Source organism: Orcinus orca, chromosome 4 (genome assembly GCF_937001465.1).
Source record: "Orcinus orca chromosome 4, mOrcOrc1.1, whole genome shotgun sequence".
Taxonomy (NCBI): Eukaryota; Metazoa; Chordata; class Mammalia; order Artiodactyla; family Delphinidae; genus Orcinus; species Orcinus orca.
Window position 1 is genome coordinate 86,823,079 of NC_064562.1, and position 26,050 is coordinate 86,849,128.

At 36.0% G+C, this 26,050-nt stretch overlaps 1 protein-coding gene and 1 pseudogene across 2 annotated transcripts in view; both read left to right on the forward strand.

Annotated features, from left to right (window-relative positions):
* The window catches only part of KCTD8 (potassium channel tetramerization domain containing 8), a 255,814-nt gene that overhangs the window by 23,870 nt on the left and 205,894 nt on the right, over window positions 1-26,050 (forward strand). The window lies entirely within an intron of this gene.
* LOC101280822 (enhancer of rudimentary homolog) lies at window positions 24,482-24,930 on the forward strand (annotated as a pseudogene).

Sequence of the window (26,050 nt, forward strand, 5' to 3'; positions counted from 1 at the left end):
AGATGTTTTTCTATTCACCAATTTATAAGGTATACTTTCAGGGTTCTGAAGTTTATGACACAGAGTATGGTTAACTCTTTGGCTCTTCCTTTTGTTTCATTTGTAGGGTCATCACTCTCTACCTAGCATTTAAATATTAGAGTTACTTAAGTTTTGTTCTATGTCCTTTCTTACCATTCCCTTGTCACTGGGGGCTCTCATCACCATGATGTATATGCTGATGTATGCTCATGTATATGCTAATGGCTCCCAAATTTATGTCCACAGCATAAACTTTTCCTTTGAGTGCCATACCTACTGGTAACCCAGCTTCTATTCAACGTTTCCATGCAAATATGTGAGTGACATGTCTGACTTATTATGTCCGAGTTAACAAGTCCAAAATTCATAGTCTCTCTCCTCTCCCACTCCTACCAATACTTATTTCAGTTTCAGTGTTGTCTTTTTCAGTCAATGGCCATTTCATGCATTCTGTTACAGAAGCCAGAAATCTAGTATTCTTCCTTGACATATATCTCTGCTTGTTTTTCTTTTAGAGTTAAAAGGAATTTTAGCTATTTGCTAGTTTACAAGTATTTAATCTGAGGTGCAGGGGCCCCTTGCAGATCTGTGAATCCTTGAACGTTTGATTCACAATTTTCTGTGCATAATCATCTGAGCATTTTTAGGAGAGAGATACCTAGTACTCATGAGATTCTCAGAAGGGTCCAGAATCCAAGAAAATATTGATAAGACTAATCAATATTTTGATTAACTTCCTCGCTCATGAATGAGGAAACTGAAACCCAGAGAGGTTAAGTGACTTTGGCAGAATCATACTTCTGGCTAGAGCCAAAGAAGGAACTCAAACCCAGGCCCCTGACTTCCAGGCCAGACACTACTCTTTTCCTATTAACACATTTAATGGTCACAATCAAATTATTTTCAGTAGAGATCATCACTTCTTATCCTAAATGAAACTGCACTGATAGTAATGTAAGCCTGAACATACTTGTTCTTTGCTGCGCATCGGCATAGGAAAATTCCCTGTTTATAATTTATTTCAAACTCAAATAGGTTATGTTTATATGCAAAATAAAAACATGTGGTATTTTCATCAAATTTTATATTTGTATTTTAAAAAGGTATGATAAAATGAGCTTCTTTTTAACTTGTTTGTACAACTTAATTTCCATTACGTTTCATGTGCCCTGATCTGCCTCTGACTTATGATTATAATATCACCCAGCCCAATTCCCTAGGCCTATTTTACTGTTCAGAGTAACAATTAGGCCTGTACTACTATCACAGGATGTCAAAAATAACAAGGGAAACATTAAACAAGATTATTTCTTTTATTAACTTCAGTTTTACTTTTTATATTGAGGTTTTTTTTAACCATCTGGAGTACTCTTTTTTTTTTTTTTTGCGGTACGCGGGCCTCTCACTGTTGTGGCCTCTCCCGTTGCAGAGCACAGGCTCCAGACGCGCAGGCTCAGCGGCCATGGCTCACGGGCCCAGCCGCTCCGCAGCATGTGGGATCTTCCCAGACCGGGGCATGAACCCATATCCCCTGCATCGGCAGGCAGACTCTCAACCACCGCGCCACCAGGGAAGCCTTAGATTTTCTTTTTCTATGATTTCTATTATGAAGGGTATTTTATTTCTCATATATAGCAGGCTATTTGGTTACTTCTAGTGTAGAGAAATGTTCATATTTTTAGAAATTGATCTTGTATTTGATAAAACTCTTTTTGTTCATTTTAATAGTTTGTCTAATTCTATCATTTTTTCTGTTGTAGACCATCATATTACCTAAAGGACAGTTTTATTGCTCCCCTTCCAATGTTAGTACTTTTATATCTCTCTTTTTTTAGAGCACTTGCCAGGATTTATAGTACTATCTAAAGCATATATAATCTTGCAGTTTCTTGGACCTCTTGCAATTCTGTAAGTCCCCCAAAATGCAATATACAATTTTTTATAAATGCCTATCTTGATTGTAAAAAAAGTGTCTAAAATTTTCCCTTAAATGAAGTTTTTAAGCATAATATTTGCTTTAGTATTTAGTTCATAACCATAATCAATTTTAGTCTATTTTCTTCTATTCCTAGTTTTCTAGGAGTAGATTTCTTTTTTAATTATAAATATGTTTTAGGTTTTACCCAATCCATCTTCCTCCATCTCTTGAAATAATTATATGCTTTCTTTATTATATGTTTATGTAATGACATGGTGAATTATATTGCTGCTTTTTTTTTTTTTTTTTTGTACTAAAATTTTCTCCCAATGCTGGGATAAATCCTACTTAGTCAGATTGAATTTTCTTTTAATATTCCTTTTCATTTGGCTAATATTTATGTTTGGCATTTGCACTATTTGTAATTGAGTAGTCCTATAATTTTCTTTTTGCACAACCTTTATCTAATTTTGGAATAAAAATTACACCAGCCTCATAAAATGGACACCTTTCTTTCTTTCTGCTTTTCCTTGAAAGATAAGAATTCTCTGTTCTTTGATAGTTTGGTGGAGTGCACCTAAAAATCAGCAAGACCAGGGGATTTTGTGGAGGAAGAGAAGTTGCCTTTTAAATTTCTTTAGTACTTATTAATCTATTCAAGTTTTTTATTTCCTTTCATATTAATTTCACATTTTGTATTTTTCCAGAAATAAATGTTTGTCTGCGTTTGCAAATTTGGTACCATATGGGAGCTCATAATATTCTTTTACCAATTTAATATCCTTCCGTGTCTGTAGTTATTCCTTCCTCACTTCTGTTTTTCTATTTATATCTTCTCCCTGTCCCTGTGTTTGTCTTCCCCATTCTTCTCCCTCTGTCTCTCTCTTCCTCTCTTTCTCTCCCTCCTTCTCACTCCCAAAACTAATTGCCAGAGTCTATTTATCTATTAATGTCCTAAAAGCTTTTACTTACTTGTTTTTCCTCATTTTTTGGGTGGATTTGTTCCCTATGTATTAATTTCTGTTAGTGTCTTTATTATTTTCTTCTTCCTTGTTTCTCTGGGTTTGTTATGTTGCCCTTTTTTCCCACTTTCCAAGTTCAAGGATTGGCTCATTTTTTCCAACACTTTTTCTTTCTTGATGAATGTACTTAAAATAAATCTTCATTTAAATGATACTTTAAAGTGTCGTATACATGTTTATATGCATTATTCAGTTTATATTCTTTCATTTCTCTTTTCTTTTTTAGTATATGTTATTTAGCATTGTTTTACTTGGTTCTAGACACATATTTTCATTTCCTTTCTTTTATTGGTCGCTTATATTGCTTTGGGTCAGATAACTTTGATATAGATATATTGTTACTCCTATCTGGCAAATAGTGTGGGACAGACAGTGATTCTTTTAAGACAATGGTTAGGAGAGGCGAGAGCAGGGTCCCTCCCAAAACTATCCTCTGATTCTGTGCCTAGCCATGCTCTGCCACAACAGTTTTCTCACAGTTTTTATTTTTCTTTTAATTTTTTTGTTTTAGTTTTTCAAAATTTAACATCTTTATTGGATTCTCATAGCTTTTACATTGATTCCTCAGATCTATAGTTCTCTCTGTCTTTTGTCCAAAGGATGAATTTTAGGGGAAGAAGCAGCAGCCTGTGCTAGTTTGCTATCTTCTCAGGAACCAGAAGCTACTAGTATTTTCTATTCATTGACTATTTCAGCATTCAATAACTATTGATTAAGCAATGACAATGTCCAGAATAGTTCTAGGTGCTGAGGATTAAGTGGTGAAAAAGACACGCTAACCCCCTTACACTTTTATTGATAAAACCTTTTTTTTCCCAAGCCAAAATGAAATATAGCTATACATTTATTAATGCAAAACTAACTGATTGGTCAGACTTAATGTAAGCATAAATATGTGATACTCAGTGTCCAGAGAAGCAGAGGACTGGCTGACTGCATTATCTGCTCCATTTCCTTTTGTTCTGTGAGATGCAGATAGGCCAAAATTGGTAAATCACATTTAATTATGGAAATAATCCATGTTACATGGGAACTTTTTCTTCCATTTTAAACATTTTTCAAAAATCAGAATGTTTAGGCTACCTGAGTGTATTTGTTTGCTGGGGCTGCCATAGCAAAGTACCAGACTGGGTGGCTTAAACAACAGAAATTTATTTTCAATTCTGGAGGCTAGAATTCTGAGATCAAGGTGGTGGCAGCGTTGGTTTCTTCCAAGGCCTCTCTCCTTGGCTTGTTGATGGCTGGCTTCTAGTTTCTTCATATGGTCTTCCCCCTGGTATGTCTGTGTCCTAATCTCCTCTTCTAATGAGGACACCAGTCTGATATGATAAACACCTTATTTATTTTTTTTGACTTTAATTATCTCTTCAAAAACCTTATCTCCAAATATAGTTACATTCTGAGGTATTGGTTAGGACTTCATCATATGAATTTTTGGGGGATACAATTCAGTCCATAACTGTGGGAAGTATGTAACAATGAAGTGTTTCTTAATATTATTATAACAAATGTTACTGGTAGATATTCTCTATGATTAAATTAGTAGAACTAGATATTTCCATAAGTTAACTTTGGAGTTGATTTTTTCGGAGTATTTAAAGTAATACGACTATGTGTTTAAGCTTTTCAGGGCTAATGTTAGAAGCAATTACTAAACTTATTTTTGGTGGACAAACCTGAATTACAGAGGGACAGCCTCACACAATTATGTCAGACAGGATTGCTTTCAACTTATATTTCCTGAACAGTATTTAAGAGTCTTTAACTTTTTTTATACGTGTTATTCTGTTCCAAATTTCCCATTCTTTTGTACTAATTTTTGCTTGTAAGCATATAGGCAAAATTGATTGACAAAGAAGAGAGAATGGCTACTTACATTGTGTGTATATGTGGAAATCTATCGAATTATGTAGAAAAGCAGGGTCATGTAGTGGAAAGAACCCTGAGAATGATGGGCTGGGAGTGAGGACAGTCAAGTAAGACTCTAGGAGCTTCTACTACGTGTTGAAACAAGTATAGGTAAATGGCCAGACCGGTGGATGACCAGGGAAAGTGTTGGGGGAGTTGGTGGGAAACCCAGGAGAGTCTCCTTAAGGCCATAGATATGTCTTTAGAAAAGACTGGTCAACCCATACTGGTTAATAGAGTCTTTCTGGATCTGAAAGGTGGACAATGTTTATTGCATAAAATCAAACTAGAACCCATTTGGCTGGTTTAAAGATGGGTTGTGTTAGAAAAAGCCTATAGAGACTATCTACTCAGTACTACTTTATTGGATATAGTTCAGTATGACATTATGATATCATTTATATATTATTTTTATCATCAGCACCTGAAAGTGTGTAAGCTCTCTCTGAATGAATTTAACTATTAAATTAAGCCACAAGGATTATTCAGAAATCTCATTAAATACTTATGGAAGAAATCAAACTTTTCTTTAGGATGAAACTTCAGAATGTGTAGAAGGTGTATGGATCTGCTGATTAAAGTGCTTTTCTTTTTATGTTGTAAGCAGCTCACCTTCTGTTCATGACTCAGTGGGATTATAAAGCTTATAATTTCTCCATCACTGTTGACTCATGTAAATAATAATCTCATGGTACATGTATTATTTACTTGTTTCCCCTGCTAACTTTCTAGTGTCTCTTAGCTTTAGAATTCTTGTTTTGCCTTTAAAGGGAGATGAAGTTCATTGTCTCTTGTGGACCATTCTCAAGAACTTTTTACAGCTTAAATTAACAGAGGAATTGGGTCAGTTTTTATTAAGCAGATAAGACCTGTAGACATTCTCTGGAATCACAGCTGTGTCAGTTAATGAACTGCAGAGAAGCTCTTGTTTCACTGATGTCTTGACAATTCACAAAATAATTAACAGCATAGCTGTTTTACTAATGGAATATTTTGTGTTCAGAGTGTTGTGATAGCAGACTTCAAATATTGCTAAAGAGTGGAAAAGCATGTACCCTGATCTGTGTAATGGGTATTCACTGAAGAAACAGTGTAAGTGTGCCAACTTTACTAATCCAGGTCAGGGTTTCTCAACTTTAGTACTTTTGACATTTTGGGTCCAGTACTTCTTGTGTAGGCTGTTTAGTAGATTCCTGGCCTCTATCTAATAGATGCCACTAGTGTACCCTACCTGTTCCACTCTCCCAGTTGTGACAATTAAAAATGTCCCCAGATACTGCCAAATATCCTCAGGTGGGGGGCAAAATTGCCCTCGCTGAGAACCACTGACTTAGATCAATGTTCAAATTTACCCTAGAAACTGAAGCAGTCAACTTTCTGGTTGGTAAAATAGAGTTGTGGAAGGGTCGATCTCTTTCCTAGTCAGAAACAACAGCAACAACGATGACAATAACAACGACAGCTACTGCCCTTGGGCTAAGGAGAAGGAAAGGAACATTTGCTGGATACAAACCAAGTACCAAGGACTATCCTAGGCCCTTTATGTTGTTTCATTTATTCCTCCTCAAAGCCCTATGAAGAGAACATTGTTTTTCTCATTCTACTCCCCTGTGAATTGAGGCTAAAGGTGATTAAGCTACCTGCCCAGGGTCAAATATCTGATAGATGATGCAGTTAGGATGAAACCTAGTCAGACCCATCTCCAAACAAAAATTTGGAGGGAGCTCCTTTAAACTGTACCTATTCTCCAAAGTATTAGAATATTCTTTCTTGGCCATGAGGTTGGTCCTGTCTTCTCACCTCCCTTCTATGTACCCAGATTGAAAATCACACTGATTCATGTATCTCAAAGGTATTCACTCCAACAATTGATAATGGAGAAAAACATTTCGTATTACAAGCACATTAATTCCTAAATTACAAGACCTTCTTTCTAATAACAAAGTTTGATACACTTAACTTTAGTACTTTTATTGTTTTCTTGGAGAGAGGGGTTATGGCTAATAACCCAACCAGATGGCTAACATGTAGATAGAAAAACTAAGGAGGGGTAAAATTCTAAGTTAAAGATATAAATGTCAAGTTTGAGATTTCTATTTTATTGCTAAGAAGCACAGTGTATTACACTAAGCGTAGACATTTAGAAAGATATTGCTAAGTAACAGAAATAAGAATGAATGGCACATATTTTAGGAACAGTTAATTAATGCCCATGCTCAGATTATGTAATTGCTGTTAAACACAGAATAATTTATATAAAGAAAAAAAGGGGATCCATAGTTAAAATTGGAAACAATAAACATCATTATGAACAAGCCATTGTGACATTTTTTCCCATATTATAAGAATTCTGGGCTTTCTCCCAATAGTAGCTACATTAAACACCAAAACATCTGAAACAGATGTTGCATGTTTTTTCCATAATTTTCAAGGATTTTATTTATTTCAAATGGTAGGTAGGGAGGGATAGGAAGTCATTTAATACCCCTATCATGCATATGTTGTATTAAACTTCTGTGAATCTGCTTGGATAGGTGCTCTCCAAAGTCTAATCTTGAGAAATTTATTCCATTCTTTGGAAAGACATATATATTAAATGTCGTACTTAGTAAATATTATAAAACCAGAGGGCATGAAAAAACATTTGCTCTCAGGAAAACCCACTTATGCTATATCTGTTGTCTGAATTAACAAAACAATAAAATGAAAAAAAAGAAAAAGAAAACAATTTTAAAAACATCTTCAGGAAGGGGTTCTATAAGTTCCTTGCCTTTCTGTTGGAAATTCACTGCCTATAATTTTTTCCCCCATCCTCTCCTAAAAAGCAGCTTATATTTGTCTCTGAGTCATCCTAGAGACTGAAGACCACTAACCTTACTCTATTTTAAACTATTTAATTGTAGTTTTTTAGAGCCTTCATTTTCTGACTTCTTTTAATTAGGTTCCTGACAGCCTTATAATTTCTCCTTATAACTCTTTAAGATATTACCTGGATTGTTAGGAATTATTATTTTATTTCATGAGAAAGACTTTCTCATGATTTTCCTGATCTTTTCTCTGAATACCTGGGGAGAAGCCCAGGAAGAGAATGCAAACTCTTTCTGTATTTGCAGTTCCTGGGGGCTTTACTCTCTTGCCAGGGCACACTCAGTCTCAAGCAACTGCCCACACGTCCAGCTCAGGGGCACCAAACCATGGTCGCTGTGAATTTTTTTCTAAATAAGCTTCTATTGGGATACATCCATGCCCATTCATTTACCTATTAGCTATGTCTGTTTTTTACATAGCTGAGTATTTGTGATCCAGTCTGTGTGGCCTCCAAAGCTGAAAATATTTACTATCTGGCCCCATGAAGAAAAATTTTGCCGACCCTTGATCTCTTCTTATCAGTGTCCAGATGTATCTTGGCCAGTTAAATCCCTGTTCGCCTCTAGTCTCTTCTTGCAGGCACCTGACTCTTCTTATATATTTTGGGCCCCTTGGTTGTCCTGTGACCTTAGCAGTTCAGTTAAGTTCAAGTTGTCAACTTGCTGTTTGTTTATTGCTATAGACTGAATATTTGTGTGCCCTTAAAATTTTTGTATTAAATCCTAATGCACAATGTGATGGTATTAGGAGCTGGGGACCTTTGGGAGGTGATTAGGTCATAAAGGTGGAGCTCTCATGAATGGGATTAGTGCCCTTATAAAAGAGACCCAAGGGAGCTCCCATGCCCCTTCTAGCATGCGAGGACACAGTGGTATCTGTGAACCAGGAAGCAGATCCTTACCAGATATTGAATCTGTCAGAACCTTGATCTTGGACTTCCCAGCCTCCACACCTGCGAGAAATAAATTTCTGTTGGCTATAAGCCACCCAGTCTATGGTATTCCATTATTGCAGCCCAAATGAACTAAGACATCCATAATATCATTTTTGTTTTAAGTTGGGAGTGAAGGCTTTTCAGCTCTCTATATCTCCAAGTGATACCCCAAAATTGTCATCTTCCCTCCCCTCCTTTTTTTTTTTTCCACTTACAATTAATTTATCTCTTAAAGAATCTGGGTAGTTTGGTAGATTTTCCCACAGTCTGCTTTTTTTTTTTTTTTTTTTTTTTTGTGTGTGTGTAGCATTAAATAATATGGCACCTTACTTTCTGAGATTTCCTGGTTTGGTTCCTAAACTCTCTTTTCTGAGTTTTCTCATTTCCTCCTCCCTCTTGTCTCTATTCTACTGTATTTTGATGCCATTCCCCATAGTTCTTCCTTGCTGTGGAGTTCTGTTCAGGAAGGCAGCTTGGAAGGTCCTTGTTTAGAAGTCATATGCATTAAACTAGTCCAGCTCCGTCAGCCCTCACCATGGGACACTATTGGAGTGGGGAAAACCCCTTCTATTCAGTTGCAGTTCTTAAAACTTTTCATTGGCACTTTTCAGCGACTACCCAGTGGCTACTTTGGGATTCTTTTGTTCTCAGATCTTCAGTGGCACTGTTGATTCTCTCTGTTTCTTTTCACAAAGTGATGATACCTAGCAGGTCTTGTGGCTGTTAGTGATTTGAAACCACTCACGTTTACCTTGAGGCTGTGCAGAGCATCTTGTCGCCTGTCTCTGGTAAATGTTGTCCGTGAGCTCTTAGTTTTGCAGTGTAGTGCCTTTTTATGTTTTTATATGGAGATTCAGAGGATTCAAAATTATGTTTCCATGGTTGCCACCATTTTTGCAGAATTCCTGACTCAATTTTTTTGATCAGTTAAGTTTATTTGAATGTAGTATGTTACAATATTTGAGAAGAATAATAATAAAATAATTTGAGTTTTTATTAAACAGGGTCACATTTGGGTATATGCAAGGTGGTTGTCAGGTGAGCAAACTGGTAATGCATGCATTTAAAAGTTATAATAATGATAACTGCTCTGTTTTGATTATTTTCTGTGTGCATTGTCTGAATTAACCTTAGGACATACGTAGTATTTGTTTTTACCGTTTTACAGATAAGGGGACTGAGGCTTGAAGAGGTTAAGCATGATTTGCACAAGGTAACACAACTAGTAATTGGGGAGCTGGAATTCTAACAAAGCAAGTCTGAGTGCAAAGGCCATGCCTGGAAGACTGTAATACACTTGGAGTTGTTCAGCAAGGCCTATTTTTATTCCTTTCTCTTCTTTCCGTTTCCTTACCCCCTGCCTTAATCTTCTGTAAAAGCTTCTAAAAATACTCCCCTGATCCTTGCACAGCTTCCTCCTTGCCTGCTGACATCAATCTGATCCCTTGCTTAATTGTAAGAATCCAAAATGAAAAACGTTAAAACATCTATTATAAGTTCTCATTGGTCATAAAGATATATGAATGAATGGATAATGTTACAGTCCACATTTTATTCCCCAGAAGAAATTTCAACTATTCCACCATTATTGGTTCATGCTTATTCTTTCCTGCTTCCAATGACTGCCCATTACAAATCCTGTGTACTAGCCACATCCATCTGGTCACTTTCTGTAGTGCTGCCATTTAGTTTCATCCACTCTCACTGCTGCCATCTCTTCATGGATGTCCTTTTTCCATTGCCATCCTTTAAAGCCAGATGCTTAGGTGGCCAGTTCTATGAAGCGTTCCCTAGTTTCCACCAATGCAGAGGCAGAATTTATGGTTCCTTAATGGTCCTCGCACAGTCATTGGAAAGGATCTTTATCATAACATTCATTCCTCAGAGCATGTTTAGGTGAGTTTTTGTGAACCTGTCTGATCTCCTAGACTCCGAGTTGACCAAGGAGTGGGATATACTTTACTCATCTTCGTAACTCCAGAGTCTCGACAGTGTCTGGAACACAGCAGTTACTTAAATCAGTTTTATTAGATGAACCCAATTAGTATCCGTGAGCTTATATTGCTAGTTATAAGTCTAACTTCTTGATTAGAAAACAAATACTTAACAATTGCATACTTACTTTGCCTTTCTGTTATTACTTATCTAATAACATATGTTCAAAACTGTACTTAAATCAGCATGGCTAGACAGGCAGACAGCAGTTGTTTATACTTATATTTGCCACAAAATTTTTTTCTTTGCTTGGCAGTTCTCTGAGAATTATCTGAGTGTGAATAGTATTTCTTCATGTGGCTCATCATGCCCAGAAAATTAAATATTTTTAATTAACATTTATAATCAGCTTTTCCTGTTCTTGGGTCTAGTGGTTTATATTCATTTAAACAAATAGAATTTTAAAGATAAATTAAACACTGCCCTTGTAAAACCTTATTCAGATTGATTTTTTTCTCCAACCTCACATGCTTTATCAACCTACATTTCCATCATTCATTTATTCATTCACTCATTTAATAAATCACAGATATATTCAAAGCTAATACCTGTCATCTCTAGATAGGTCTAGTATTTGCCCAAGTCAGGGGTAATGGACCTTTCTGGAAAACACTCTGCTTTGATTTTTTAAATTACAATGAGACAGAAATTTCAGGACATCAAGAGACATAGACTAGAAAAAATGGTTTTACTATTCATTTATTTTCTGATCAAATTCAATCTTAAACAATATTCAGAAGTTGGTTGAACTATTTCTGGTCCTCTGCCTAAAGGTGAAATTATTCACTTGTCCTAGTGGGTCTAGGTTCCAAGTTATCATTATTCTTTTAAATAACTCTTGCAAAGGGGTGATTTCTGGCTCCTTCATCTCAGGGGAGAACTTATGGGTCTTTGGATGACATTCAAGCATAATTTTCTTACCTCAGTTTTGATGCTTCAGAGAAAATTTATCTCTATTTTTAAATAGAAATATGGAGCAAAAAATTTCTAGGTAACTAGAGGGTATTTGGTGTTCTCCTTCCTTATTGCAGTATGCAGTATCTAGTTTTGGAAAATGGCACAAAGACCTTAAGGCAGCTTGTTTGGGACAGCAGTTACAATATATACAGTCTGCTAATGCCTCCAGCTTCCCACAAGAAGGGAGACTTGTTTCGAGTGGGTGTTGGTGGTGTGTTTTTCAGGCTTCATGGAGGAGATTTTTCTCAAGGATCTGCCATAGACAGGGATACAAATCCAAGTAATGCCTGGTTCTTTATCCCAGGTAGGATATACTGTAACTAGGAAAACATTTTGCCAGTGATTATAAAACAGTGTGACAAATTCTTTTGAGTTAGTAATTTACTAGAATAGATAGTATTATTTTATCTTAAAGTAATTTTCAAGGCTAAGGTTTCACCAAAGACAACTTGTAGATAAAGTGCTCTCCTAGAGTAATAGCCGATGAGCTATAATTTGGTCATAGTTTTTAATAAGCTTTGCTTTCTAAGTTCTGTGGGAGATCTGAATTAGATTCTGATAACAAGCTAGGAAAAACCAGTAGAGACATCATTCAAGAATTTCAAAAATCTAGCTCTTGGGGACAATTTGCTGTGAGCAAAAAGCCATAAGTAACCCCCGATAGCATTGTTATATTACAGTGATTATAGTTCAGAGCTTGGGGCTTTGCAGTCAGACACACGGGGATTCAACTTCTGGATCCTTATTATGTGACTTTGGACAAGTTACTTAGCTATTCTAAGTATCATTTCTTCACTGTGCGATGCTTCAGAAATTATTTTGAGGATTAAAGAGATTATGGTTTTAACAGTTCATGGTATAGTGCCTGGTACATAGTAAGCCCTCAAAATATATTTACTATAATATTTGTAGTTACTGCAATAATTCCCCAGAATTATTTAAATATTTATTTAATTATCTAATTATTAAATATTGAATATTTTAAAATATTTCATATAATTTACAGTATATATATATATTCAAGTAAGTGTCAAAATTAAAAAGTGAGATAAAGATGTCAATGAAGGAATCATGGCAAGACACCCAGACCTCTGAAAGAATGGTCATCAATCTAATCCTCAGCTATGGTCAGTGGGCGGGAGGGCAGATAATTTGTTGAGATGCATCTTTTTAAATGGACTCAAAAGGATCAGGAGATGCTCCTACTTTTGGCTCATTTGTAGTGGAGACAATGCCATTTTTATAGTACAATTCACTACTCTGAGCACTTTCTTCTTATTTTATATCCTAGATGCCAATTTGGTCACTAGAAGTTTTCATGAGGAGCACTGAAGCAAATCAAAGAGAATTGCACTGTTTTGGGAATTTTTTTATCCAAGTTGCTTAAAAACCCATTAAAGTCTTCTGACCAAAAAGAGTATACCTTTCCAATAACTAGTGCACTTCAGAGTCTTTCTCCTTTGGTAATGCTGAATAAAAACATCTTTCCGATATTTTGTTCTTTTTCAGTATGTTTTCAGTACTCTATGAAGCCCACCATATTAGTTATCTATAGCTGCTGTAACAAATTACCACAAAGTTAGTGGCTTAAAACAACGTACGTTTTACAGTTCTGGAGGTCAGAAGTCTGGAAAGGGTCCATCAGGCTAAAATTTAAGTGTCAACAGGGCTGTGTTTCTTCAGGAGGCTCTAGTGGACAATGTGTTTCCTTGCTTCTTCCAGCTTCTAGAACCCTGCCTGTATTGCTTAGTTCCTGGGTCCCTTCCATCTTCAAAGCCATCAGAGTAATATTTCAAATCTATGTCTCTGGTTCTCCTGCCACTCTCTTTCATTTATAATGACTCAGGGTCCACCTGGGTAATACTTATCTCCCCGTCTCAAGATCCTTAACTTAATCACATGTGCAAGATCTCTTTTGCCAAATAAAGTGACATACTCACAGGTTCTGAGGATTGGGGGCTGCACAGTTTACAGGGCATTATTCTGCCTACCACAGCCATCTAGATAGTCTTTCTGTGGGTGTTGTAACACTGTTGATCAGATACTTACATTTTTCACATTTAACAATGGTGCAGTTATATTTCCAGACTGCTCTTTAAGCACTGATTTACGAGAAATCTGGTCCTTTAGGCAGGTTTCTGTAATAGCTCATTTTATTCCTTATGTGTTAAATTTACTGGTTCAACTCTTACAGGCTAATGTTAATTGACGTTCAAGTACTTCTTAGTTACCTACTAGAAGTCGCAAGGATGTAGGTCATATATTTAGAAATTTCTACCTGTAGGGGTGAGGACTTCTTTTCCAAAGTTTATCTTTTAAAGTTGCAAGTTTCATCCCTCCAAAAACTAAAAATAGAACTACCATATGATCCAGCAATTGCACTGCTGGGTATATATCCAGAAAAAAAACCCACCACTAATTTGAAAAGATACAAACACCCAGGTGTTCATAGAAGCACTATTTACAATAGCCAAGATGTGGAAGCAACCCAGTGTCCATCAATAGATGAATGGGTAATGAAGTTGTATATATATAAAGTGAAGTATTACTCAGCTATAAAAAAGAATGAAATTCTCACAGATATAGAAAACAAACTAGTGGTTATTATTGAGGAGAAGGAAGAGGCGAGGGGAACTACAGGGGTAGCGGATTAAGAGGTACAAACAACTATGTACAAAATAAGCAATGAGGTTATATTGTATGGCACAAGGGATTATAGCCATTATCTTGTAGTAACTTTCAATGGAGTATAAATCTGTAAAAATACTGAATCACTATGCTGTATATCTGAAACTAATGTAATATTGTAAATCAACTATACTTCAAAAAAGAAAAATGAAGTTAAAAGTTTCAGTTACTTGGGAAATTTATTTCCATGGAATTGCTGTTTTTCTAAGGATGCTAATTCAGTTAAATATTAATGTATCATAATAGTAGTTTTAAAAATTTTAATAATTACTTTAATCTGACTTTTTTAGATGTGCTTATGCTTTTCACTGTCAGTTTAGGTAAATTATACAATGAATTTTCCTTTTTGAGGGCCTTCCATATATTGATGCTATCTATATGTCTGCATTGACTTGATGAGATGTAATAGGTACTGTTATTATAGGATTTACTGTATTAAACAGCAAAATATAAGGACAGAATAAGAATCTTTTACCTGGGAGTGACTTCTAGATGGAATACAGGCAATATTTTATTGTGCTGTCTATTCATTTTATAAGTTCTGAACTAATGACTAAATTGCAGTAGCAGGAAAGCATGATCAGACAAGGTGAAAATAACTGGGAGGAAGGACTGAGAAGAAAGAAGGGTATTCTTGTGCTTTGGACCAGCCCTCCAAATAAATAAAAATTACCTATATGAAATCTCAGGCAAATAGCTTTACATCATATTAAATAATTTAACTAATTGACAATGTGGCTAGAAAAATGATAGCATTAATTTTAAATTGTATTTTGAGTGTCATCGTTGTAAGTGCTTCCTTTTTCATTGTGTTATGTACCTGGGGGCTATTCTGTCCAATTAAATACTCTAAAAATGTGTAATCTTAGGCCAAGGTCTGCCTCCAAGTCTATCAAAAAAGCAAATGTTATAGGAATTCCTTTCATAGAAGGCAAATTTTCAAAGGTATATGTCTTGATGCTGTCTTCTAATATATATGTATTGCTTTTAGAAGTTGTACTAAGTCTTCTGAACCAATTAAGCTAATGTACTTGGTATCTTATGGATACCAAGTTTGAAAAATTATAACTTGGGGACCTATTTATAGTACCCTTTTTTAAAAATAAATGTGATACATTTGATTATTTTTTTTGCAATCTACTTTTTAAAATGTTAACAGTTTTATTTTTTTAGATTTATTTTTTATATAGCAGGTTCTTATTAGTTATCTATTTTATACATATTAGTGTATATATGTCAATCCCAATCTTCCAATTCATCCCACCACCACCCCCCACCCACTTTCCAAACCCTTGCTGTCCATACGTTTGTTCTCTACATCTGTGTCTCTATTTCTGCCTTGCAAACCAGTTCATCTGTACGAATTTTCTAGATTCCACATATATGTGTTAATATACAATATTTGTTTTTCTCTTTCTGACTTACTTCACTCTGTATGACAGTCTCTAGGTCCATCCACGTCTCTACAAATGACCCAATTTCGTTCCTTTTTATGGCTCAGTAGTACTCCATTGTATGTATGTACACCATCTTCTTTATCCATTTGTCTGTTGATGGGCATTTAGGTTGCTTCCATGACCTGGCTATTGTAAACAGTGCTGCAATGAACATTGGGGTGCATGTGTCTTTTTGAATTATGGTTTTCTCTGGTATATGCCCAGTAGTGGGATTTCTGGGTCATATGGTAATTCTATTTTTAGTTTTTTAAGAAACCTCCATACTGTTCTCCGTAGTGGCTATATCAATTTACATTCCCACCAACAGTGCAAGAGGGTTCCCTTTTTTCCACACCCTCTCCAGCATTTGTTGTTTGTAGATTTGCTGATGATTCCCATTCTAACTGGTGTTAGGTGATACCTCATTGTAGTTTTTTTTGTGTGTGTGTGTGGTACACGGGCCTCTCACTGTTGTGGCCTCTCCCGTTGCAGAGCACAGGCTCTGGACGTGCAGGCTCAGCGGCCATGGATCACAGGCCTAGCCGCTCCGTGGCATGTGGGATCTTCCCAGACCGGGGCACGAACCTGTGTCCCCTGCATCGGCAGGAGGACTCTCACCCACTGCACCACCAGGCAAGCCCCCTCATTGTAGTTTTGACTTCCATTTCTCTAATAATTAGTGATGTTGAGAAGCTTTTCATGTGTCTCTTGGCCATCTGTATGTCTTCTTTGGAGAGATGTCTATTTAGGTCTTCTGCCCATTTTTTGATTGGGTTGTTTGTTTTTTTAATACTGAGCTTCATGAGCTGTTTATGTATTTTTGAGATTAATCCTTTGTCCATTGATTCGTTTGCAAATATTTTCTCCCATTCTGAGGGTTGTCTTTTCATCTTGTTTATGGTTTCCTTTGTTGTGCAAAAGCTTATAAGTTTCATTAGGTCCCATTTATTTATTTTTGTTTTTATTTCCATTACTCTAGGAGGTGGGTCAAAAAAGATCTTTCTGTGATTTATGTTATGTTTTCCTCTGAGATTTTTATAGTGTCCTGTCTTACATTTAAGTCTTTAATCCATTTGGAGTTTATTTTCGTGTATGGTGTTAGTAAGTGTTCTAATTTCATTCTTTTACAGGTAGCTGCATAGTTTTCCCAGCACCACTTATTGAAGAGACTGTCTTTTCTCCATTGTATATCCTTGCCTCCTTTGTCATAGATTAGTTGACCATAGGTGCTTGGGTTTATCTCTGGGCTTTCTATACTGTTCCATTGATCTATATTTCTGGTTGTGTGCCAATACCATACTGTCTTGATTACTGTAGCTTTGTAGTATAGTCTTAAGTCTGGGATCCTGATTCCTTCAGCTCTGTTTTTCTTTCTCAAGATTGCTTTGGCTATTCGGGGTCTTTTGTGTTTCCATACAAATTGTGAAATTTTTTGTTCTAGTTCTGTGAAAAATGCCAGCAGTAGTTTGATAGAGATTGCATTGAATCTGTAGTCATTGCTTTGGGTAGTATAGTCGTTTTCACAATGTTGATTCTTCCAATCCAAGAACGTGGTATATCTCTCAATCTGTTTGTATCATCTTTAATTTCTTTCATCAGTGTCTTATAGTTGTCTGCATACAGGGCTTTTGTCTCCTTAGGTTTATTCCTAGGTATTTTATTCTTTTTATTGCAGTGGTAAATGGGAGTGTTTCCTTAATTTCTCTTTCAGACTTTTTGTTGTTAGTGTACAGGAATGCAAGAGATTTCTGTGCATTAATTTTGTATCCTGCAGCTTTACCAAATTCATTAATTAGCTCTAGTAGCTTTCTGGTGACATCTTTAGGGTTACCTATGTATAGTATCATGTCATCTACAAACAGTTTTACTTCTTTCCCAATTTGGATTCCTTTTATTTCTTTTTCTTCTCTGATTGCCATGGCTAGGACTTCCAAAACTATTTTGAATAATACTGGCAAGAGTGGACATCCTTGTCTTGTTCCTGATCTTAGAGGAAATGCTTTCAGTTTTTCACCATTGAGAATGATGTTTGCTGTGAGTTTGTCATATATGGCCTTTATTATGTTGAGGTAGGTTCCCTCTGTGCCCACTTTCTGGAGAGTTTTTATCATACATGGGTGTTGAATTTTGTCAAAAGCTTTTTCAGCATCTATTGAGAATACCACATGGTTTTTATCCTTCAGTTTGTTAATGTGGTGTATCACATTGATTGGTTTGCGTATGTTGAAGAATCCTTGCATCCCTGGGAAAATCCCACTTGATCATGGTGTATGATCCTTTTAATGTGTTGTTGGATTCTGTTTGCTAGTATTTTGTTGAGGATTTTTGCATCTATATTCATCAGTGATATTGGTCTGTAATTTTCTCTTTTTTTTATTTTCAAAAATTTATTTATTTATTTATTTTGGCTGCGTTGGGTCTTCGTTGTTGCACGTGGGCTTCCTCTAGTTGCAGAGAGCTGGGCATACTTTTCATACGGTTTGTGGGCTTCTCATTGTGGTGGCTTCTCTTGTTGCGGAGCATGGACTCTAGACGTGCGAGCTTCAGTAGCTGTGGCTCGTGGGCTCTAGAGCACAGGCTCAGTAGCTCTGGCATGTGGGCTTAGTGCTTCATGGCATGTGGGATCTTCCCAGACCAGGGCTTGAACCTGTGTCTCCTGCATTAGCGGGTAGATTCTCAACCACTGTGCCTCCAGGGAAGCCCTGTAATTTTCTTTTTTGTAGTATTTCTCTCTGGTTTTGGTATCAGGGTGATGGTAGCCTCCTAGAATGAGTTTGGGAGTGTTCCCTCCTCTGCCATTTTTTGGAAGAGTTTGAGAAGGATGGGTGCTATCTCTTCTCTAAATGTTTGATAGAATTCTACTGTGAAGCCATCTTGTTCTGGACTTTTGTTTGTTGGAAGATTTTTAATCACAGTTTCAATTTCATTACTTGTGATCGGTCTGCTCATATTTTCTATTTATTTCTGGTTCAGTCTTGGAAGGTTATACCTTTCTAAGAATTTGTCCATTTCTTCCAGGTTGTCCACTTTATTGGCATAGAGTTGCTTTTAGTAGTCTCTTACGATGCTTTGTATTCCTGCAGTGTCCATTGTAACTTCTTCTTTTTCATTTCTAATTTTATTGGTTTGAGTCCTCTGCCTCTTTTTCTTGATGAGTCTCGCCAAAGATTTATCAATTTTTTTATCTTCTCAAAGAACCAGCTTTTAGTTTTATTGATCTTCGCTATTGTTTTCTTTGTTTCTATTTCATTTATTTCTGCTCTGATCTTTATGATTTCTTTCCTTCTACTAACTTTGGGTTTTGCTTTTTCTTCTTTCTCTAGTTCCTTTAAGTGTAAGGTTAGATTGTTTATTTGAGGTTTTTCTTGTTTCTTGAGGTAGGCTTGTATGTATTGCTATAAACTACCCTCTTAGAACTGCTTTTGCTGCATCCCATAGGTTTTGAATTGTGTTTTCATTGTAATTTGTCTCTAGGTATTTTTTGACTTCTTTGATTTCTTCAGTGATCTCTTGGTTATTTAGTAACGTATTGTTTAACCTCCATGTGTTTGTTTTTTTACGTTTTTTTCCCCTGTAATTGATTTCTAATCTCATAGCCTTGTGGTCAGAAAAGATGCTTGATATGATTTCAATTTTCTTAAATGTACTGAGGCTTTATTTGTGACCCAATATGTGATCTATCCTGGAGAATGTTCCGTGTGCACTTGAGAATAAAGTGTAATCTGCTGTTTTTGGATGGAATGTCCTATAAATATCAATTAAATGTATCTGGTCTGTTGTGTCATTTAAAGCTTCTGTTTCCTTCTTAATTTTCTGTTTGGATCATCTGTTCATTGGTGTAAGTGAGGTGTTAAAGTCCCCCACTATTATTGTGTTACTGTCGATTTCCTCTTTTATAGCTGTTAGCAGTTGCCTTATGTATTGAGGTGCTCCTATGTTGGGTGCATATATATTTATAATTGTAATATCTTCTTCTTGGATTGATTCCTTGATCATTATGTAGTGTTCTTCCTTGTCTCTTGTAACATTCTTTATTTTAAAGTCTATTTTATCTGATATGAATATTGCTACTCCAGCTTTCTTTTTTTTTTTTTTTTTTTTTGCGGTACGCGGACCTCTTGCTGTTGTGGCCTCACCCGTTGCAGAGCACAAGCTCCAGACACGCAGGCTCAGCGGCCATGGTTCACGGGCCTAGCTGTTCCGTGACATGTGGGATCTTCCCGGACTGGGGCACGAACCCGTGTCCCCTGCATCGGCAGGCAGACTCTCAACTGCTGCGCCACTAGGGAAGCGCTAAATATTCTATATTTTATCCCATGTTCAAGATATCAATATTTTGTGTACTTGTAACCCATGCATATTGGTTTCCTTAGGGTTGCTGTAAGAAAGTGCCATATACTGGGTGACTTAAGAGAATTGAAATTTATTATCTTACAGTTCTGGAGAAGTTCAAAATCTAGGTATCTGCGGGGCCATGCTCCACCAAGACACTTAGTAGACTCCTTCCTTGCCTGTTTGTTGGTGGCTGTCAGTCTGTTGCTTGGCTTGCAACCGCCACCTGTGTCATCACATGGCATTTTCCCAGTGTGTCTGTGACACCAGTCATATCAGAATAAGGACCTACCCTACTCCAGTATGACCCCATCTGAACTAATTACATGGGTTACAACTCTAGTTTCAAATAAGGTAATATTCTGAAGACCTGGGGGTTAGAATTTCAACATACCTTCTTTGGGGGACACAATTCAACCCATAACACCATGTGTACTATATTTGGAAAAACAGAATTATTTTTATTAATTGTGGTTTTTTTTTTTTTTTTTTTTTTTTGCGGTATGCGGGCCTCTCACTGTTGTGGCCTCTCTTGTTGCAGAGCATAGGCTCTGGACTCGCAGGCTCAGTGGCCATGGCTCACGGGCCCAGCCACTCCACGGCATGTGGGATCTTCCCAGACCAGGGCATGAACGCGTGTCCCCTGCATCGGCAGGTGGCCTCTCAACCACTGAGCCACCAGGGAAGCCCTATGAATTGTGTTTTTTTGGCATTACATTCTCAACTTTGTATCAAAGAACTGATGATTGTATGAAAACAATTATTGTACTTTTTATAAATAAGCTGTTTTCTAAGTTTGTCCCAAGAAAAACTAGTTTTTCAAGATGCTCTAAGAAAAGTGGAGTGCATGAACAAATAATGGTGAGTTTAACTGAATGTTAGTCTACATTTTATGTACCCTTCTTGGAGACCTAGTACCCCTTAAGATATTAAAATCATTCAAAAGTCCTGTGTGAAATATATTGAACCTAACCTTAAGTTTCCCAAATGTGTTAGATGTCGGAAATTCTTAATTATGTTAACACAGTACTTTGTACAACTGTTTTGGAAAGTGACAAATCAGGGAATCACAGCATATATACTATTGTCCCTTTTCATTAGGAATATGGAAAGATTAATTTACGTTTGTATGCATCAGTTTTCTCAACTGTAAAATAAGAATAATTACAGTTATAGCATAAAAATGATTGAGACTATTAAGTAAGGTAAAACAGGCAAAGAGTATGACCCAGTATTGGACCATAAAAAGTATTCAATGCATGTTTATCATTAATGTGATTTAGTCTTATATTTAGTCAATATTTGTCACTAGGCATTAATCCAGAGTGATGTTGAGATCCATCAAACAAGAGGACCATACTTATTAGCTTGAACACAATTTCTATATAATTCACAGAGTAAAGAGAACATATATTTTATTCTCAGAGTATTTAAGTATTTTAGCTTTTTACAGCAATATCTCAAGAAAAAATATTATATTAGAATCTACATAATATGTATAATAATGGAGGAAATTATGCAATATATTTTAGGGAGAGTTTTTCAGAGGATGAGTAAAATTAAGAAGGTTCTTCATTCAGAATACTAGTCACTGTACTGTTAAAAAGTTAAGTGAAGCCCCTGGAGCAATTGAAAAATATAAGGCTGAGAGAACTTGTAATAAAAGCCTCGGAATGCTGTGCTTTGGATTTTTGTGTGTTTTCTCCCTTTGTCCTTTATGTCAGGTATTTAGTTGCCAATTTCTTTTTTTCTGTTTCCTAGGTGCTGTATTCTATCACTTATTTCAACCCTTGTTCTTTTAAAATACACTATAAACTGGAAAGCTGATAATGAGAGTCATTCAGTTCTTTCCAAAATAATAAAGATGGCTGAAAGCTTTTTTTTTTCTTCTACAGATTTTTGAGTATATTTTTCTACATGGTTGAAATTGCTAGCTTCATAATCTCTACCAAGTTGGTAAAATGTTACTGAATTATGTCCCTTAAAATGATTATTTTTGTATAAGCTAAAGATAAGCACCCAGCTACCATTTCACTATTATTTCTTAGTTTCTGAATGTCCCTCTTACCCCATCAGTTCCTTATAATCTCTCCGCTCGCTACCAGCATGCTTCTTACAGCTAGACCACTTGAGTCACCAGCTTGTCCTCCTGCCTCTTAGAGGATATGGACTGCTCTGCCAGCACAACTTGATATTGTATGACAGTTCTTTCTTGGAAGAGTTGCAGATTTTGCTTGGGGTCTCCCTTGGATATTTAAAAATGTCACTTTCTTCTTCGTCAGTCATTTCACTCAGAAGAATCATAATTCTAAAAGGATGGTTAGAAATTTTCCATTCAGGTCTTTCTAAATTCAAAAAATCTTCACACTCATTCCTTAACCATTAAATATATTAAGTTTTGTCTGGCTGTTTGTGGATATGTCATTTGAGGGAATTATTATTTATTTATTTTTTTGTTAATAAAGAATTCTAGTTAAATGAAGGACATACACCAGGTATATATTATCAATTTTCAAAGGGCTCATAGAACAAGAATGTATGGTAGTAATAAGAGTTTGCTACAGATATTTCTTTTTTGTTTAATAAATGTTTAGGCATCATTTGGTGAGTCAAGGTCATAATGTTAACAACACTTTACAGTTATATTTAGCAATATGGATTAGTATTTAATAATCTGCCAAGTAAAATCATTTGTCCTTGCTAGTACTTTACATACACTGTTTCATTTAATCTTTCATTGGACGTAGGAATTTGGCTTTATTATCTCGTGTATTGCATATAATGAAGCCAAGCTTCAAGGGTTTAACTTGTTCTTCCCAGTGGATAGATGACAGGGCTGGGATTTCATCTCACAGTCACCTGAAGCCTCAGAGTAAATGTTTCCTACTCTACCATACTGCTTCTAATGACACAGGGTAAAGAAAAATCAGAGAAGAGGTAAGACCAGATTAACTCTTGAAGTATGAGAATTTGGTAGGCAGTGTGAGAAAGTAGGTAACAGACTAGAAAGCTTAAAATTGTTAGAGTAGGTGGTAAATAATTATTGAAGGATTTGATCCAGGGTGATGGAATGTCATGGTGAAAATAGTGAATTAAAAAAAAATTGATGTGATGTCTATGTCAGGGTAACTAGAAAGAGGTAGTGTTTGAACATTAAAATGAATTAGGAGTTTATTATAGTAGTTGAGACGAGAATGATGAAAACCTTGCCTAAGTTAATAAAAGAGGAGATTTTGGAAGGCAGTGTCTTTAGAACTTATTTGGAGATGAAAGAGATGAAAGAGAAAATGAAGATGCTGAAATTTGTATTTTAAATAATTGAAAGAATGTTGATAATATTGATTGAAGTAAGGAAACAATGTAAAGCAGTACTTTGCTGAGGAAGAAAAAGTAATGTATTTAGAGAATTGTGGGTTGATGGTTGGACAATACAGTGGAATCTCTAGTGGATTATTAGATGGAACTGAACTCAAGTGTTGGCTGAGGATTAAGAAGACAAATTTGATAGTCTTCTATATGCATTTAACATCCAAGATTTGTGTTCTCATATTTATTTAGTTGTTATGCTTAATTCAAACATTTAAATACCCAACTTGAGCTCTTAAAATTAACCTGAGAACAGAAACATTTGTAAATACAATATGTAAATTTGAGGATAAAAATAATGTGACAAGAAGCACAGATGGGATGCACTTGAATCACTTGAATTTTTTTCAAAAATTTTACTTCAACTTTTTTTCTTTTTGGTCAAATCTGTCATTGCCATAGATATTTATTCTCCTAAATCCTTTTCTTACATTTGATATTTTATAGATCATGTTTGAGTTAAGTAAAGAGAAGAGCCATATCTTTCAGTGCATAAAATTATGCTTTGAAGTTAACTATCCAGACTATATTTTGCTCTTGAAAGATATCCAGTATATCCTTTGCATGCTATGCTGACTACCAAATATTTGTCCATTTTCTATCTTAATCTCAGAACTGATATCCACTGTATTTTCACCTCCTCATCCTTGGATGCTATCCCAGTGTGGGGAGGGGAAGAGGGTATCCAGAATATAATGAAGAAAGCAGAAATGTCTCAATCTAGATGAGATGTATTATATTTTTCTATTGACTATAACCTCACCAAGAAGTGCAAAATATAAGTTGATCTCAAAGAAAGCAGGGCTGTCAAAATATCATGCTCATTTTCTAGCGTAGCCACCCATCTCTTCTACTCTTGTTTAGTTCCCTCTAAAACTTGTGCGCAGAATGGCTCGGAGTATAAAGATGTGCTTTGGAATGAGAAGAACTGTACTATTGGTTGTTCTCTGGAGGAAACTGGGCAAGCTCTTCAAAATAGTCATAACTAGGTGCAGCGGCCGAGTCAGGAGTGGCTGCAGAGAAAGAGTTTGGTGCGATGTCTCACACCATTTTGCTGGTAACAGCCTACCAAGAGGCCAGAAGGCAGAACTTATGCTGACTATGAATCTGTAAATGAATGCATGGAAGGTGTTTGTAAAATGTATGAAGAACATCTGAAGAGAATGAATCCAACAGCCCCTCTATCACATATGATATCAGTCAGTTGTTTGATTCTGTTGATGACCTGGCAGACCTCAGCTGCCTTGTTTACTGAGCTGATACCCAGACAAACCAGCCTTATAACAAAGACTGGATTAAAGAGAAGATCCAGGTGCTCCTTTGTCGACAGGCACAACAGGCCAGGAAAGAGTTGAGTTTGGAAGCATTAGGGGGACGGGGTGGGCTTGGAACACAGCTGTGTACAGTGCGCTGCAGTGGAAGTTTTGTATTATAGTAACCCTGTTTCCATTTTGGTGCACTCTAGCCAGGATTGAATGTATTAGATGAAATGTGAGGATCTTGTTCAATCTGAAACCCCCTTTCCCCCCGTCCCCTCCTTTTTTTTACTTAAACATTTTTATTATGATTTAGATGGAAGTTGGTTTTTGCCAGTTAATGTTGGTTCCAGTCCTTCAAACTGTTCCTATCTGCTTTATAACATTCACTGTACTAGCCCTTCTTCACATTGGGGTGGGGGGTGGTGATGTGGTTTAGTTATGTCCTCAAGAAAAAGTCTTAGTGAAAAACAAATAAATGTTCTTTAGCTAAAAAAAATACTCATAACTAGAGAGATGATTGGTTAATTCATCCCCAAGTTAACACTGACCACCATTAAGAAACTTTTTGGTTTTTAGCTTGGGTTAAGAGAAGAATGGATAATACTTTTTTTCTTGCTATGTGGGGCTATTTGAGTAGAGTTCCAGAGGACGAAACAAGACAAGTAGAAGAGTGACACGAATTATGACCATGCCCTATTCTACTCTTGCTTGATTTTAACGACCTGGCTAATCAGATCTTTTACCCTTAATAGGAGCACATTTTGCAATTATTTTTTGACCTAAGACCATGCATGAGTGTTTTAAATCCTTTTTCTGCTATTGTTTTGGTTGGAACAAAAGCTGGTAAATATCATTAATTTTAGATCCTAGAATGTAGAAATCCAGACCTAAATTAAGAAGCTCATGAAATTTAAATTTTGAAAAATAAAATTGTGGTTATTTACTTTGAACTGTACTTTCTTTAGGCTTTTCAAAGCAGCTTTGTCCTAAAAAACCCAAAATATTTTACTTCCAACCTTGCCACTTGAAGGTGAACCGTGATTATTATGCAACAAGAGAGGCATTTAGCACCTGAAATCTGACCTAAATTCTTCTTACTTGTTTAAAGTGAGATTGCTTGACAAGCTTCATTACTTTTATGTGACTTCAAACATGAAATTAAACATAAAATGATAGAATCGTGAATGAGTGTGAGTTAGATTTCTTGAAATGCAAAATATGAGGATTTTATGAATCAACTTCCCAATTTCTCTCTCTCACTACTGCCCTGCTTAGCTGTCAAACAGGCCAGCTCTTGAGGTCATTCAGTCTATTTCCTCTTCTGGATTCTATCTCTTTAGACCTAA